Consider the following 17,168-nt stretch of genomic DNA (forward strand, 5'->3'; position numbering starts at 1 on the left):
CTGTCACATCTGTTGCCATTACTGGCACCAACCTCGTTACTCATGGCAACCACTTACCACCACACTGCTGCCATTGCCTCGCTAAGCTATAATTGTTATTTTTGATATGATGGAACATTGATCTCACCTACCAGATTCTACATAAATGCGTACGTATAAACTCAGAACAAGCTGGCAAAGGCTAACCAAGGCAGAGGTTTACTTATTGTGCTGGAGAACAAAGAAAAAAAACAATGGAAAAATGAGAAGTCCCCAGAGCCCACTAGATGTGTTCAAAGCAGTTGTGCTGACCTTGCAACAGCTGTGTGGTGCTCTTGGACTGTGAACACCAGATTTCCTACCCTGTTATGTGCTAATGCTAGGCTGGTGAGGGGCAGGGTATCTGGAGGGGTAAGTGGTTTAACCTCAAAATGGCTAAGCTGTTGGTTGAATGCTGCAGGATTAGGGGAGAAGATGGGGGAGTGCTCCCCGCAGAGCAATCGGGTGACACAGGCTTTCTGAACCAAACTGGATGCGTAGCCTACATTTCCACTGATATGGTGCTAAACATGCTACAGTATTTTCTTGTTGGTTACAAAAGAGTGGTCCTCTTTCAAGCGCAATACTCCCTAACCCATTTAATCGACTTAGTGTTAAACAATTGTGCTTCCATGTTGGCCAGCTATAGGACATTCACAATGGGAAGCCCAATTATATTCCTCTGTCCCAGGTCTGTTTCTGGAGGCTCAGATAAAGGTTCTCTCCCCCTCCACAATCTCACTGGCCATGGCTGTGTCCCAAATGACACCCTATTCCCCAGATAGTCCACTATATAGGGAATATGGTGTCATTTGGGATGCATTTTATAAGACATGCTGCAGGGGCTGAGGAACCTAATGAGAAAGTCAGACCACTGGGACAGCGCACAGCATGATTCCCACAACAATGCCATGTTTCCTTGGTGATGATGAGAGGGACATGGGAGCCTGTGGCAGTGTTGTGTGCTCTCCATCTCTGAACCCAATAAACATTGCAATAACAGAAACCTCCATTCATAGTGAACTGATTTAATAAATATTAGTGGTATAAGCGAGAGTGAGAGCCCATGCCATGGCCCATAATTAAAAACCTTCCAAAGTGGGGTGTCTCGGCATCAAGGAAAACCTAGTTAAATCGAGTCAATTTGAATGTTTTCTGTCAACACTTGTATTTAATTAATGGGGTAATCTTTGTATTCAGTTAGAGGGTGTTGTCTTGGATTTTTTTATATTTTTGATTGAATATCCAAAACATACAATATACTTTCAGAGAAGCCTCTCAACAACTACACCATACCAGTCATCCAACAGACTCCTATTCAGAGCGACACACAGAAGCATCCAGGGTCAATGCCCTGCTCAAGGGCACGTTGACAGATCTCCCACCAGGCGAAAAAACATGAACCCGAACTCTACAAGATCCCCCCCCCATAGTTCCCCAATAGCTGTCCCTCAACCTTTTCGAGAACCCTCCCACAGTCCCCCCCGCCCCCCAAGAATAAAAATACAATTAATTATATTCCCCACCCCCAAGAACCCCCCGATGCACCAACAACAAAGAGAATGAACTAAAAAGAAAAAGAAGAAAACATCAAACAACAATGCAAAAAAGTAACAAAGGACATCGAGGACAACTAAAATCATAACAGCAATGCCAACTGTATGTGTTTGTCTGCATGTCTGGCGCTATTACATGTATGTGTGTGTTCTTGTATGTGTTTATTTGAATTAGAGGGTGTGTATATGCATGTGTACAAACACCTGCACAGCATCAGCCTCAGGCAAACCGGCATTAGCTGTAAAAATACTGCCACTCTGTCATTCAAACTTACTTTTTATTATGTTTTATTTTGACTTGATTTTTGACCATCATTCTATCTCCCGCACAGCATCTCCACTCCCACTTGTCTCTAATTCCACATCCCAACCCTCAGCTTCCCTCAGCCCATCCCATCTATCTCTGCTGGCCACCCACTTTGGGTTTCTACGCAACACATACAGTGCCTTGCGAAAGTATTCGGCCCCCTTGAACTTTGCGACCTTTTGCCACATTTCAGGCTTCAAACATAAAGATATAAAACTGTATTTTTTTGTGAAGAATCAACAAGTGGGACACAATCATGAAGTGGAACGACATTTATTGGATATTTCAAACTTTTTAACAAATCAAAAACTGAAAAATTGGGCGTGCAAAATTATTCAGCCCCCTTAAGTTAATACTTTGTAGCGCCACCTTTTGCTGCGATTACATCTCTAAGTCGCTTGGGGTATGTCTATCAGTTTTGCACATCGAGAGACTGAAATGTTTTCCCATTCTTCCTTGCAAAACAGCTCGAGCTCAGTGAGGTTGGATGGAGAGCATTTGTGAACAGCAGTTTTCAGTTCTTTCCACAGATTCTCGATTGGATTCAGGTCTGGACTTTGACTTGGCCATTCTAACACCTGGATATGTTTATTTTTGAACCATTCCATTGTAGATTTTGCTTTATGTTTTGGATCATTGTCTTGTTGGAAGACAAATCTCCGTCCCAGTCTCAGGTCTTTTGCAGACTCCATCAGGTTTTCTTCCAGAATGGTCCTGTATTCGGCTCCATCCATCTTCCCATCAATTGTAACCATCTTCCCTGTCCCTGCTGAAGAAAAGCAGGCCCAAACCATGATGCTGCCACCACCATGTTTGACAGTGGGGATGGTGTGTTCAGCTGTGTTGCTTTTACGCCAAACATAACGTTTTGCATTGTTGCCAAAAAGTTCAATTTTGGTTTCATCTGACCAGAGCACCTTCTTCCACATGTTTGGTGTGGCTTGTGGCAAACTTTAAACAACACTTTTTATGGATATCTTTAAGAAATGGCTTTCTTCTTGCCACTCTTCCATAAAGGCCAGATTTGTGCAATATACGACTGATTGTTGTCCTATGGACAGAGTCTCCCACCTCAGCTGTAGATCTCTGCAGTTCATCCAGAGTGATCATGGGCCTCTTGGCTGCATCTCTGATCAGTCTTCTCCTTGTATGAGCTGAAAGTTTAGAGGGACGGCCAGGTCTTGGTAGATTTGCAGTGGTCTGATACTCCTTCCATTTCAATATTATCGCTTGCACAGTGCTCCTTGGGATGTTTAAAGCTTGGGAAATCTTTTTGTATCCAAATCCGGCTTTAAACTTCTTCACAACAGTATCTCGGACCTGCCTGGTGTGTTTCTTGTTCTTCATGATGCTCTCTGCGCTTTTAACGGACCTCTGAGACTATCACAGTGCAGGTGCATTTATACGGAGACTTGATTACACACAGGTGGATTGTATTTATCATCATTAGTCATTTAGGTCAACATTGGATCATTCAGAGATCCTCACTGAACTTCTGGAGAGAGTTTGCTGCACTGAAAGTAAAGGGGCTGAATTATTTTGCACGCACAATTTTTCAGTTTTTGATTTGTTAAAAAAGTTTGAAATATCCAATAAATGTCGTTCCACTTCATGATTGTGTCCCACTTGTTGTTGATTCTTCACAAAAAAATACAGTTTTATATGTTTATGTTTGAAGCCTGAAATGTGGCAAAAGGTCGCAAAGTTCAAGGGGGCCGAATACTTTCGCATGGCACTGTATCTTTCAACTATGCTGTGATGTTTAACATACAATTTCAATCTATGTCATTTAATAGAATCCACAGATTGCGAGTTGAAGATAGTAAAATTATTTAAGAGTTTTAGTAATTGACTGACCCGGTCTCTCCAGATCTCCTAACAGTACAATTTCTAGGGTCAATTTTAGATCAATGCTATGTGTTTTCAGCCATTGCTGAACCTGAGACCAAAAACAGGCTACCTGAGGGCAATACCAAAATAAATGGTCTATTGATTCTGTATCCTCACACCAAAATCTGCAGAGCTTCGATGATTTTATTATCCAAATATTCAACATTTTGTTGGTGGCAAGAATTATATGTAATAATTTCAGCTGAAAAGCACAAAGTCTTGAATCTTGCGTTTTATATATCAACTCATACACCCTGTACCATGGAATCGGTACATCAAAAAATATCTTCTCAACTATTTTGCAATCTGTATGACACAGTTGTCAACATCCTGGTCCTCAAATGAAACTGGTATACTTTCCTATATGCTATTTTTATTCCTCTGCCAGTTTTGATCCTTTATATTGGGCAGACAGAGCAGTTCCCTACCTCCTCCCGTTGCCACCTGCCTCCATTTTTGGGGTAATGCTGTAATCAATTGGTTGTACTCTTGGATTGAGCAGACCTTCCAATTCTGTCCATGAAGGACATAACTCTATCATTCCAATTTACAATATCATTTAAGAACATAATACCCTTTTCAAACATCTTTCCCATAAATACAGGTATTTTATCAACCAGCACATTTGAGTTCAGCCATAATATTTGTTGTAATATTTGTTCTATCTTTTCAGGGGGATGAAATTGAAATTGTAGTCAGATCTGCAATGCTTGTTTGAAAAAGAAAGATACTTTAAAAAAAAATGCATAATTTTCAATTCATTGAAAATAAGACATGGCAATCTGCACAAAGGCAAAAAGGCCATTTTTAAACAATGGATGAGCTTTTCTTAGTAATCTACTTGAGAACCATTTAGGGTTCAAATAAAACGTTTGAATAAGTGAGGCTTTTAGAGAGAGGTTTAGTGCTTTTATATTTAATCTCAACCCACCCAATTCATATTCGTTATATAGATAGGCACGCTTTATTTTGTCTGATTTAGCGTCCCAGATAACAATAAATATTTTTTGCTCACATGATTTGAAAAACAAATCATCAGGAGTAAGCAGCACCAGAAGTGAGTGAGTAAACTGAGATAAGACTAAGAAGTTAATCAGGGCAAATCTTTCATTAAATAGACAAGTATTTACCTCTCCATGGTTGCATGATGTTGTCTATTTTTACAAGTTCTCTATTGAAATTCATTGTGGAGAGCTTATTTCTATTTTGCGATATGAATACCAAGTATGTCTACTTCACCCTCAGCACATTTTATAGTTAAACTGCAGGGAAATGTCAAAGTTGTATTTTTTAAAGATCTAATACGTAATATTGTACATCTATCAGAATTAAGTTTTAGTCCAGAGAGTACAGAAAAGTTATCTAGATCTTCAATGAGACATTGCAGCTAGTGTACTGAATATAAAACTTGAGTCATCTGCATACATTGTTTTAAAGCATTTCTAATCCTCTAATGCTGTTAATGGATCTGATTTCAATAGCTTGCATTTCGATGGCCATAACGAATAGATATGGTGACAGCGGACACCCTTGTTTAACTCCTCTTGACAATTCAAAACTCTCTGAGAAGTATACATATTTACTAATTTACACCTGGGGTTGATATACATTATTTTTACCCATTTTATAAGAGAATCACAAATTGAATTCTGGCATTTATAAATAAAACCCAGTCTTTATCAAATGCCTTTTCAAAATCCGCTATAAATACCAGGCCTGGCTTCTTAGATGTTTCTTGACGTTCTATTATTAGTAGTTGTATATAATCTCCAATGTATCGTCCATGTAAAAAAACCTGTCTGATCAGGATGAACAATACCTGGTAAAACACTTTTAATTCTGAGTGCTATTAATTTCGCAATAATTTTTGCATCACAACATTGAAGTGTAAGGGGCCGCCAGTGTTTTAGATGGGTCTTTATATTTGCCATATGGGTCTCATTTTAATAATAGAAAAATCAGACCTTCCTGCTGAGTACCTGGCAGACTACCATTTCTATAGGAGTAGTTAAAACAATCTAACAAGGGAGCTTTTAATGTATCAAAAAAGATATACCTCTTTATTTTATTATTTTATTCCACCTTTATTTAACCAGGTAGGCTAGTTGAGAACAAGTTCTCATTTGCAACTGCGACCTGGCCAAGACAAAGCAAAGCAGTTTGACACATACAATCAATAATACAGTAGAAAAATCTATATACAGCATGTGCAAATTAGGTAGGATAACCTACCGGTATGCCATCAAGCCCTGGGGTTTTTCCAGACTTAAAGGATTTAATAACATCAAAAAAATCTTACTGTAATTTGGCCTTCGCACTGATCTTTCTGTATATTTGTTAATTTTCCATTTTTTATATTATTTGGAAAGAATTCCTTACTGTGATCTTCATTCAGTGGGAGAGGATGAAACAGAAAAGAGAACATCTGCCTAAAATATTTAGATATTTAGAAAATATTTACAATTATATAGATGACTCCGTCTTCAGTAACGAGTTTATGCATATTATTTTTGGTAGCGTTCCCGTATTGGAGATTCAGGAAGAATTTTGTGCATTTTTCTCCATATTCCATCCAGTTTGCTTTATTTTTGTAATAGATTACATTGAATAAGTTCCTCAAGTTTTTTGGGTTTTTCCTCTAACTTATTTTGTATCTCTGTAGTATCGTTTTTATTGCCATCTACCTGTACTATTAGTTCATGGATTTCCCTTGTTAGTCTTGTCTCTTTAGCCAGAAACAGCTTTTTTTTTTTATTATTGATGAATATTGAATTGAATGACCTCTGAAGGTACATTTAAATGTATCCCAAACAATAAGGGGATTTGCTGAACCTATATTATACTGGAAAAATTCAGTTATTTCCAATATCCCCATCCATGTGGAAAATCTATAAGAGTTATGTGAATGCCAATTAGATGATGATCCGATCGCATTCTGTCTCCAATTAAAACTTTTTAAACCTTTGATGCAAGAGAGAAAGAGACAAAGTAGTTAAGACGACTACCTTGATTTAGTCTCCTCCATTTCCACCTTACCAAATACTTTTAAACTCAGTTTTTCATCATTCCTGACATTTAATCCTAGTGAAAATTCCCTGTCTTAGGTCAGTTAGGATCACCACTTTATTTTAAGAATGTGAAATGTCAGAATAATAGTAGAGAGAATGATTGATTAATTTAAACTTGTATTTTCTTTCATCACATTCCCAGTGGGTCAGAAGTTTACATACACTCAATTAGTTTTGCCTTTAAATTGTTTAACTTGAGTCAAATGTTTTGGGTTGCCTTACACAAGCTTCCCACAATACGTTGGGTGAATTTTGGCACATTCCTCCTGACAGCTGGTGTAACTGAGTCAGGTTTGTAGACCTCCTTGCTCGCACACACTTTTTCAGTTCTGCCCACAAATGTTCTATAGGATTGAGGTCAGAGCTTTGTGATGGCCACTCCAATACCTTGACTTTGTTGTCCTTAAGCCATTTTGCCACAACTTTGGAAGTATGCTTGGGATCAATGTCAAATGGGAAGACCCATTTGCGACCATGCTTTAACTTCGTGACTGATGTCTTGAGATGTTGCTTCAATATATCCACATAATTTTCCATCCTCATGATGCCGTCTATTTTGAAGTGCACCAGTCCCGCCTGCAGAAAAGCACCCCCACAACATGATGCTGCAACCCCCGTGCTTCACGGTTGGGATGGTGTTCTTTAGCTTGCAAGCATGCCCCTTTTTCCTCCAATATAACGATGGTAATTATGGCCGAACAGTTCTATTTTTGTTTCATCAGACCAGAGGACATTTCTCCAAAAAGTACGATATTTGTCCCCATGTGCAGTTGCAAACATTAGTCTGGCTTTTTTTATGGCGGTTTTGGAGCAGTGGCTTCTTCCTTGCTGAGAGGTCTTTTTTGTTCTGGGATTGATTTGCACTTTTCCCATGGTGTTTATTCTTGCATACTATTGTTTGTACAGATGAACATGGTACCTTCAGGCGTTTGGAAATTGCTCCCAAGGATAAACCAGACTTGTGGAGGTCTAAAAAAAAAAATGTCTGAGGTGTTGGCTGATTTTTTTGGATTTTCCCATGATGTCAAGCAAAGAGGCACTGAGTTTGAAGGTAGGCCTTAATTCATCCACAAGTACACCTCCAAGCTTCTAAAAACATGACATGATCAAAAACGTAACATGATCATTTTCTGGAATTTTCCAAGATGTTTAAAGGCACATTCAACTTAGTATATTTAGCTTCTGACCCACTGGAATAGTGATACAGTGAATTGTCAGTGAAATAATCTGCCTGTAAACAATTGTTGGAAGAATTATTTGTGTCATGCACAAAGTAGATGTCCTAACCGACTTGCCAAAACTATAGTTTGATAACAAGAAATTTGTGGAGTGGCTGAAAAAATGAGTTTAATGACTCCAACCTAAGTGTATGTAAACTTCCAACTTCAACTGTATATCTCACTAGGTCGGGATTTTTTAGTCTCCAAATATCCACTTTTTCTAATGTGCCCATAATATTTGTGATTTCCTTAAGGGCACGGTGATAATCGTTTGTAGAGTGATTACCTTTACGGTCCATTGAGGTACTGAGCACTGTGTTATAGTCTCCTACCATAATTATATGATAATTTGTTGCCTGTAAATTCAATAAATTGGTATAAATGTTTTTGAAGAAGTATGGATCATCCTGATTTGGACCATATAGATTGAGCCAAATCTCTTTTTCGTCCACTTTTATATTCAAAAGGATCCAACTTCCTTGCGAATCCTTCCTGACTATTTGTACATTCAGATCACATGTTTTGTTAATTAATATCATCACACCTTTTGAGTTCCTTTGTCCACGACAGAAAATTGTCACCACCCCATTCCTTTTTCCACGCAACTTCATCTAAGGATGTAGAGTGAGTTTCCTGTAAACAGCATATGTTGTATTACTTTTGTTTTAGCCACGTATACTGATCTTTTTTATAACCTGCTAAACCGTTACAATTTTAACTGGCTATACTTATTTCAGCCCTTACCATTACTAGATACTATTCTTAGTCTAAATTGACCATAATTACTGCTTGTAAGTTACTGCCATCAGAGGTATTATGACGGTCAAAATTAGAGCTTTCAAATGTCTGATATTTAGAATTCAAGAAATAGGTTCTAGCAATATTTGTTTTATTCCCTTGCCTGTTTGTCTGCGAGCCAATGCTAGAAAATTGAGACAAGATATGTGCGTAGTAAAATTGAGTAGGTTGATGTGTATGATAATGGATGTGATTTAGTGAGAGTGTGTACAATGTTTGTAGAAGAGTAAGACTATAATGTGTGCTGTCCAAATAAATAATAACTCTGCCAATTTGCATGGTTAAGTGTCTATGTGTGTAACATGAAGTGAGTATAGCCTTAATATTCAAGATGATAATTGTAATCCATATCATATCACCGTCATAGTTGCATCATAATCACTTTTAACATCATTGAAAAACACATCCCAGCATTTCCATAGTAATTGATGTTTCACATGATCATGAAAGATACCTTGCATTACTCTAGAGATGGCTTCACTACGGTACAAATGTATTCCGTACAATATTATTCCCCAATGCCCCTATTCTGATATCTTCCCCTTGCTTGTACACATATTTAAACTTGTAGACAAATAAATAAAAAAGATATACAAATGAAAAACATATTAAATTATGAAACAGTTCTCGACAATAGAGAGAAAGAGTGAGAAGAGAGAGCGAGATCAGGTGTGTGTGTATGTATAAGTCCGTATGTGTAAGCGAGCATGTAATTGAGTACGTGTGTGTTCATATCCACTTCATAGTGGTCAGATATTTTTTACAGTTCCCATACTTTCTTTTGTTCGTAACCTGAAGTCCCTGTAGAATTTAGTACAGCCATGGTGTTATGGAGCTGTCTTGGAATAGCTGTCCATCTATAAAGAGTTTGTCCACAATGAGAAAGGCACGCTTACTCTTCTCCCTCTGTTGCCTTTGTACCGGATACAGTCTCTTACGAAGTTCATTTATCTACCTTGGAAATTGGTAATTGAAACCGAATTTGGTCCCTTTAAGCTCCCCTCACCTGCTTTTGATCAGCTCCTTTTGTTGGTAGTGTTCAAATTGTGTGATGATTGGTCGGGACCCTTGGTCTTGTCGCTCTGAGTTCCAATCCACACAAAAAATGGAACACAAACTTGCAGTCCCAACTGTAAAGGCTAACTGTGTCATAGAATCCTTAGCAACAGAACTTTAGTTCTTAGATTTGTTTGTCTTGGATTTGTTTTACATTGAATGCCCTTCATTTCTGGGCCTAAACCCAAACACTGAAGACATTATTGTCTACATTAAATAATTTCCTTTTGGCCATGAAACTACTGTCATATGTAGGAATGAATATAAATATTTGATACAATTTGACATTTTTGAGGGGTTTTTTACACCTTAAAATGCCTTATGGGTAAAACCACATACGGGCAGATTGGTATAAGATACAGTATCTGCTCTGTTGTCAGGGCACATGTTGACAAGATACTGGGGAATATATAGACCAGCTGAGCATTTGTGAACAGTCACCTCAGTGTAGCTCAATAAACAAACTAGGTGTTTTGTTATATTTCAGTCTTCTGTGATGTATATAAAGTGTAATATTGGGTTGCAAACTTACATTTCAACTCTACCATACATGGTACATATGTATTTAATTTAAACCCATAACCATGTGTGTGATGTGTATACTTTTGTCTCAAAGTAGATTTGTTAAAGAATACAAAGTAACGCTCTTTGTGGACCCCAGTTTAAGCCACAGGTTAATGGGACAATTCATGCTTATCCGCAGGGGCTCTTGGAAACGTAGCCCCTAATCTGAGTCAGGACCAAAAAGCTGTGCCTGACGTTGCAGCAATATGTCCTCATTAAAATTCCGCGGCTGTACTCACGCCACGAAAATCCAACAGTCATTTAGTTCCTTGTGCACCCGCACAGTAGCCTAATCACATATGATGCGCCTCATATTTGCGAAGCCTGTTACCTCCACCAAGTGGTTATTTGCTAGCGTTGTCAGGTCCAAGGATTTCAGTGGAGGCATCCCCGCCATCCTATTGTGTTGAAAAAAACTGAATGGCTCCTCCTGGGCAGCAACATAGAGCTCCCTCGGATTGAACATGGAGCTCATGTGACTTTCTGGTTCGGAACCAGACACGTGCGCGCGGCTTGTGTGACTGGAGTGGTGACACAGCGGCTTTTGGGGATTCATTTGACTGGGATACGCGGAGTGCCCGACGTACCGACGCACCTTGTGTAATAGGTAAGCCGAATCATTTGTGTGGCCCCTAGGCTATTATTTGCTCAAATTGTAACACGTTTCGTGCATTCGTGAGTCGATAGTCGATATATGCATCACTGGGTTACTAACCTCTTGTGTAGATGTAGCTACTCTGGCGTTTGTTGTTACATTGTTACAACCGCGGTACAGTTATTTTCGCGCGCGTAGCCTATGTGAGTGCGATTGTCTGCGACTCTTGAATGTTTTCAGGAGACTCACTCGGAGTAATGATATCAATAGGCCTCCAGGCTACTCGGGCAACTCTGTCTAATCAATTAATAACCCATTCATCAGCTATTAATTACAGTTCACGGTTGTGAGAGCCAAGGGAATACAATACACGAGTCATGGTTTAGAAACAAAGACGCTCAATAATTGGCTAAAAGACAAATTGTTGAGTTACTGTATCTGACTGTGGTGGTGTTGCCTCCGGTGTAAATTGGTTCTATTTCTAGTAGACTGTTGCAGCACTTGGCCTGTGGGAAGACGAACCTGATGTTCCACAGTATGAAAATAATTGGGGAGAGATACTGTAAAAGTACTGTACATTCCTGTTAAAAAGGATGCAGAGCAAACAATTGTGGGTATATTTCCACCATCATCAAATGCAATTGAACCATTTTATGTCGTATCATTGCCATTTCTTAGCCAAGTTAGGGATTCATCCATGCACGTGGCGACTTTGGGAGGTGGGGGGCACATGGACGTTTTCGTAATTGACCCTGAACTAATGACCAACCGGTGGTCTCAAGTATACACTGAATGCCGGACCTAAAACCCAACAGGAGTGGTGACAACCTACAGTAAGCTCTAAAAGTACTGGGACAGTGCCTCTTTTTGTTGTTTTGGCTGTGTACCCCGGCACTTGGGATTTGAAAATAATACAATGACTATGAGGTTAAAGTGCTTTCATTTCAGGGTATTTTCACCCATGTTGGGTGAACGTTTAGAAGTTACAGCATTTTTTTTAATACATAGTCAACCCATTTTAGGGGACCAAAAATATTGGGACAAATTCATTTATCTGTATTAAAATAGTAACAAGTTGTATATTTTCTGTATTAAAATAGTAACAAGTTACATATTTGGTCCCATATTCATGGCATACAATGACTGCATCAAGATTGTGAATACACATTTGTTAGATGATGCATTTGCTGTTTGTTTTTGTTGCGTTTCAGATTATTTTGTGCCCAAAATAATTGAATGGTCAATAATGTATTAATTTCTAATGGGCACAAAATAATCTGAAACGCAACCAAAACAAGCAGCAAATGCATCCAGCAAATGTATAGTAACAAGCTTGATGTAGTCATTGTGTGCTTTGAATATGAGACCAAATACGTAACTTTCTACTGCTTTAATACACATAAGTGAATTTGTCCCAATACCTTTGTCATTGTCCCAATACTTTTGGAGCTCGCTGTAGGTCATGTTTACTGAACCCTGAACCATATTCATCATAACAATTAACACTTCATCTAATCTCGTCCCCAGGCTATTGCATTTGGGCGAAAGTGTCTGGGAACGAGATTACACTTCATCAAACAGACTGTTTTACCACTTGACCGCTATTTCCATGTTGTAATCCATCCATTGTTGTAGTTGACTGGTTATGGAATGTATTATTCATGAAAACTACTGTGTATGTGAAACTGAGAAACCATTGAGAAGGAAGACATGGCAGAGACAGCAAGCACATTTTTCTTCCATTAAAGGGTAAATTCCCGCAGGACCGATGGAAGTGCATTATAAGCGGCACTCTCTTAAACAGCAAGACGATTATCTTCTCCCTCACATTGAAGACCTTTTTAGCTGGAAACTTTGGCTTTGTTTCCTCAGCAACAGTGAGGTAGTAAATTGTGTAGTTGTTAAGTGCGTGTTAATTGAGCCTGCTGGTCACTCTTACCATTGTTATTGGAATATTGGTCCCCAGTTCTCCACAGAACCCCCCCCCCCCCACCCTCTTTGTTCTGTGGATAATCCTCCACTGCTGTGTGCGGGGGAAGGGGCGGGGTCATTAAGGGGCATTGACATCTGTAACTGACAGCTTCCTTGGGGTCCATCTGACATGCTGTATGTGGATCTCAGAGACTGGTTAGTGAAATACACGAAGGACGCATCCAATCCAAGGGACTAAGTAAACAAAATAACTCGCAGGATGGCAGTCTCTTTAGAATTTAGATTGTCTGTCACCCTTGATGAGTTAGCTACATGAATTTGTCAAGTCAAAATGAACTGTTTTAGTACTGATCTAGGTTGTCCGAGATAAAGACCAAATGCTGTCATTGTTTACCATGACAAAGAACTAGAACCAAAATGTTGTGACTGGCTTTTATTCAACCCCAATGTTAAGCTGTCCTAACTGGAGGAGTGACATGTAGAGGACATGAACCATTCCATCTGGGAGATTTATGGGTTATCCCGGTCCAATCCCCCATGATCCTTTCTGATGTGCTTGTGATGGAGGGCAGACCTAGGAAAGTGTATTGACTGTCTGGTATTGACAGCAACTGCCTCCCACTTTATAGACCTATCTGTCTTCTCTCATCTAGAGGAGCGTCAGGGGACCAGTGGTTGGACATCCTGCGGTCTTATCAAAATTGTCAGGAAAAGTCTGCTTCAGCAGTAAAAAAACACCCGGAAAGTATCTACTTTCCCATCCAAAACATCAGGCCCCCTCCAACAAAATTATCAGGGATGGTTCAGGAAAAGGAAAAATCTGGTGTCTGGCTCTGGGTTGTGGAGAAATACGGTAGTAGTGAAGCTCTGTGATTGCAAGACCGTGTGAAAGTGTTGGAATGTAGGCTAGTCAGGGCACCAGGCTACATAACAGTTCCACAAGAGCCCCCATGACTGGCGGAGCATGGTACGACTAGGCCTTACAGCATGAGGTGGAATTTACCCCCCCCCTGAGTAAATGTGTCCCCCGCAAACTATACATGCTCAGGGTAGACTTAGAACTCACTACCTCTAGTGCTGACAAAAGCACCATGCTGGAAAAACAGGATTTCATAGAACAAGAGAGGGAAGGAAAAAACAGCCACCTGCTTCTCCTTTCCTCCATTTTCTAAATGTCACACAGCATTAGCGTCTAGCGATGCGCTTTCAGACTCGGCTGCCTTAGAAATGAGTTTCGTTTAAGCCGAAAGAGTTGAGGGTTCACACACAAGAACCGCAGGAGTTGGTGACACGCTGAAGACTGTTTGTTTGGAACAGCAGCGAAAGCGCTCTATTCGAACCAGGAAGAAAAGTACGTTTCCCCCTTAGCCACTTATGATCCTATCAGCTAGAGAGCGCTCCCATAGGAGATGGAGGAGCGTTGGCCAGCCAAGCAGAGCGGTTAGCCTCGCAAAAAAATGGCTCTCAATGGTGGTGACATTTCAAAAGCCATTACACTGTATAGAGACCAGTATCAGACTGAGGTCTGTCTGTGCATTGGGGGGTATCTGAGTGAACAGTGATATACCAACCACCGGACGCTTTAGGAACACAAAAGGCCTGGCCAGTGCTAGCAGAGGCCCCAGCTACATAATCACATCAGCAACTACAGGAAAAGCAGTGGTAATAGATAAGTAGCCATTATGTTGATTAAAGGGCCCGATGGGCACAGGGAGATAAGAGCGCAGGCAGCAGCCGGCCAAGCATGAAGACGACGTGTTTACATTGGGAATTCCTTACATTCCTCGGCTGCAGCCACGTCGATCCGATTCTACACCTCCACCCACTGACGCTCGGGTCGTTCATCCCCTGTGACAATGGGGTCCCCCAAGAGGAAGGGGCAGGGTCCTCTCCGGCCAACTTCAATGTGACAACAAGCTGGTCTTATGATCCTCTCTAACTTCCAATGGAAGCTCGGCTAAGTCATCTTGCGCAAGCACCCCTAGGTTAGAGAATATCTTCTTCATATGTTTTCAGTCTCTAAGGAAGTATCAGCAGCAGGTTGAAGTGATTGTGCCTTTAATTCCTCATACATCCTGTTTACTGCTTTTCAGCATGGTTGGCTGATCTTACTCTCCACAAAACACAAAAACAAGAGCTGGCTTAGATATTTAACCTGCTTATGTCAAACTCCCAGATGATCCCCAGTCCCTCTGGAGACTAAGGACCAGTAATTCCCAGTGGATTTCAACAGGTTTGGACGGTTATCTTAAAGAGCTGCGCTCAAGCCTATAAGACTATTGTCCAAGACAGTCAACAGATACTGTATATTTTCTAATCTAGCCTACATAAGTACTTTCAAAGCTAGAGTCCTTAGTTACATACATTTTTTGACTTAATTATATACAGTGCATTCGGAAAGTATTCAGACCCCTTCCCTTTTTCCACATTTGTTACATTACAGCCTTATTCTAAAATTGATTAAATTATATGTTTTCCTTATTTATCTCCACACAATACCCCATAATGACAAAGTAAGTGAAAACAAGGTTTATATATATTTTTAAAAAATGTTTTAAAAAATATATTTAAAAAACTGAAATAACTTATTTGCATAAGTATTTAGACTCTTTGCTATGAGACTCAAAATTGAGCTCAGGTGCATCCTCTTTCCATTGATCCAACTTGATTGGAGTCCACCTGTGAAATGAAATTGATTGGACATGATTTGTAAAGGCACACACCTGTCTATATACAGTTGACAGTGCATGTCAGAGCAAAAACCAAGCCATGAGGTCGAAGGAATTGTCCGTAGAGCTCCGAGACAGGGTTGTGTTGAGGCACAGATCTGGGGAAGGGTACCAAAAAATGTCTGCAGCATTGAAGGTCCCCAAGAACGCAGAGGCTTCCAACATTCTTAAATGGAAGAAGCTTGGAACCACCAAGACTCTTCGTAGAGCTGGCCGACCGGCCATACTGAGCAATGGGGGACAAGGGCCTTGGTCAGAGAGGAAACCAAGAACCCAAAGATCACTCTGACAGAGCTCAAGAGTTCCTCTGTGGAGCTGGGACAACCATCTCTGCAGCACTCTACCAATTAGGACTTTATGGTGGAGTGGCCAGACGGAAGCCACTCCTCAGGAAAAGCACATGGCCACCTGCTTGGAGTTTGTCAAAAGGCACCTAAAGGACTCTGACCACGAGAAACAAGATTCTCTGAGCTCTTTGGCCTGAATGCCAAGCGTCATATCTGGAGGAAGCCTGGCACCGTCCCTACTGTGAAGCATGGTGATGGCAGCATCATGCTGTGGGGTTGTTTTTCAGCAGCAGGAACTGGGAGACTAGTCAGGGTCGAGGCAAAGATGAATGGAGCAAAGTACAGAGAGATCCTTGATGAAAACCTGCTCCAGATCGATCAGGACCTCAGACTGGGGTGAAGGTTCCCCTTCCAACAGGACAACGACCTTAAGCACACAGCCAAGACAATGCACTAGTGGCTTCGGGACAAGTCTCTGAATTTCCTTGAGTGGCCCAGCCAGAGTGCTCCGCATCCAACCTGACAGAGCTTGAGAGGATCTGCAGAAAATAATGGGAGAAACTGCAGGTGTGCCAAGCTTATAGCATCATACCCAAGAAGACACGAGGCTGTAATCACAAAGGTGCTTCAACAAAGTACTAAGGGTCTGAGTACTGATGTAAATGTGATATTTCTGTTTTTTAATACATTTGCAAACATTTCTAAATTTGAGCTTTTTCATTATGGGGTATTGTGTGTAGATTGTTGAGGGTAAAAAAACAATTTAGTTTTTCACAATTGTTAACACACGTTTGCTGGAACTACATCTCAGGTACTCAACTCTAAACACACAACATTTAGCCAATTTCCACAAGCCCCAAAGACATCTTGCAAAATGAAACACAGCAATCAAAATCATGTCCTCCCTGCATACAAATGAGACACACACATCAAATGAATCTAACTTAGTGATGAACGAGATCACACTGTGACATACTCAAAACCTGTTTCAGTGTAAAGACTAAGATTGTTGTTATACTGTATATTGTTTGTGTGTACTCAAACAAGGAACGCAAAAATGTTTGTTTTATATTTCAACCTGACTCAGTACATGTCAAACAGCAAACATACAGTAAATATATTTAGCATATGCAAAATAACTACTGTAC

The 17,168-nt window shown here is 40.1% G+C and overlaps 1 protein-coding gene across 2 annotated transcripts in view; it reads left to right on the forward strand.

Moving 5' to 3' along the window:
- Positions 1 to 10,731: 10,731 nt before the first annotated feature.
- The window catches only part of LOC110489896 (transmembrane protein 108), a 58,530-nt gene continuing 52,093 nt past the window's right edge, over positions 10,732 to 17,168 (forward strand). The window contains exon 1 of one of the 2 annotated variants that reach the window (XM_036944153.1): positions 10,732 to 11,084. The gene's annotated coding sequence lies outside the window, so the exon portion shown is untranslated. The remainder of the gene's footprint in view (positions 11,085 to 17,168) is intronic. The other variant, XM_021562862.2, reaches the window with a different exon arrangement.

Source organism: Oncorhynchus mykiss, chromosome 15 (assembly GCF_013265735.2).
Source record: "Oncorhynchus mykiss isolate Arlee chromosome 15, USDA_OmykA_1.1, whole genome shotgun sequence".
NCBI lineage: Eukaryota > Metazoa > Chordata > Actinopteri > Salmoniformes > Salmonidae > Oncorhynchus > Oncorhynchus mykiss.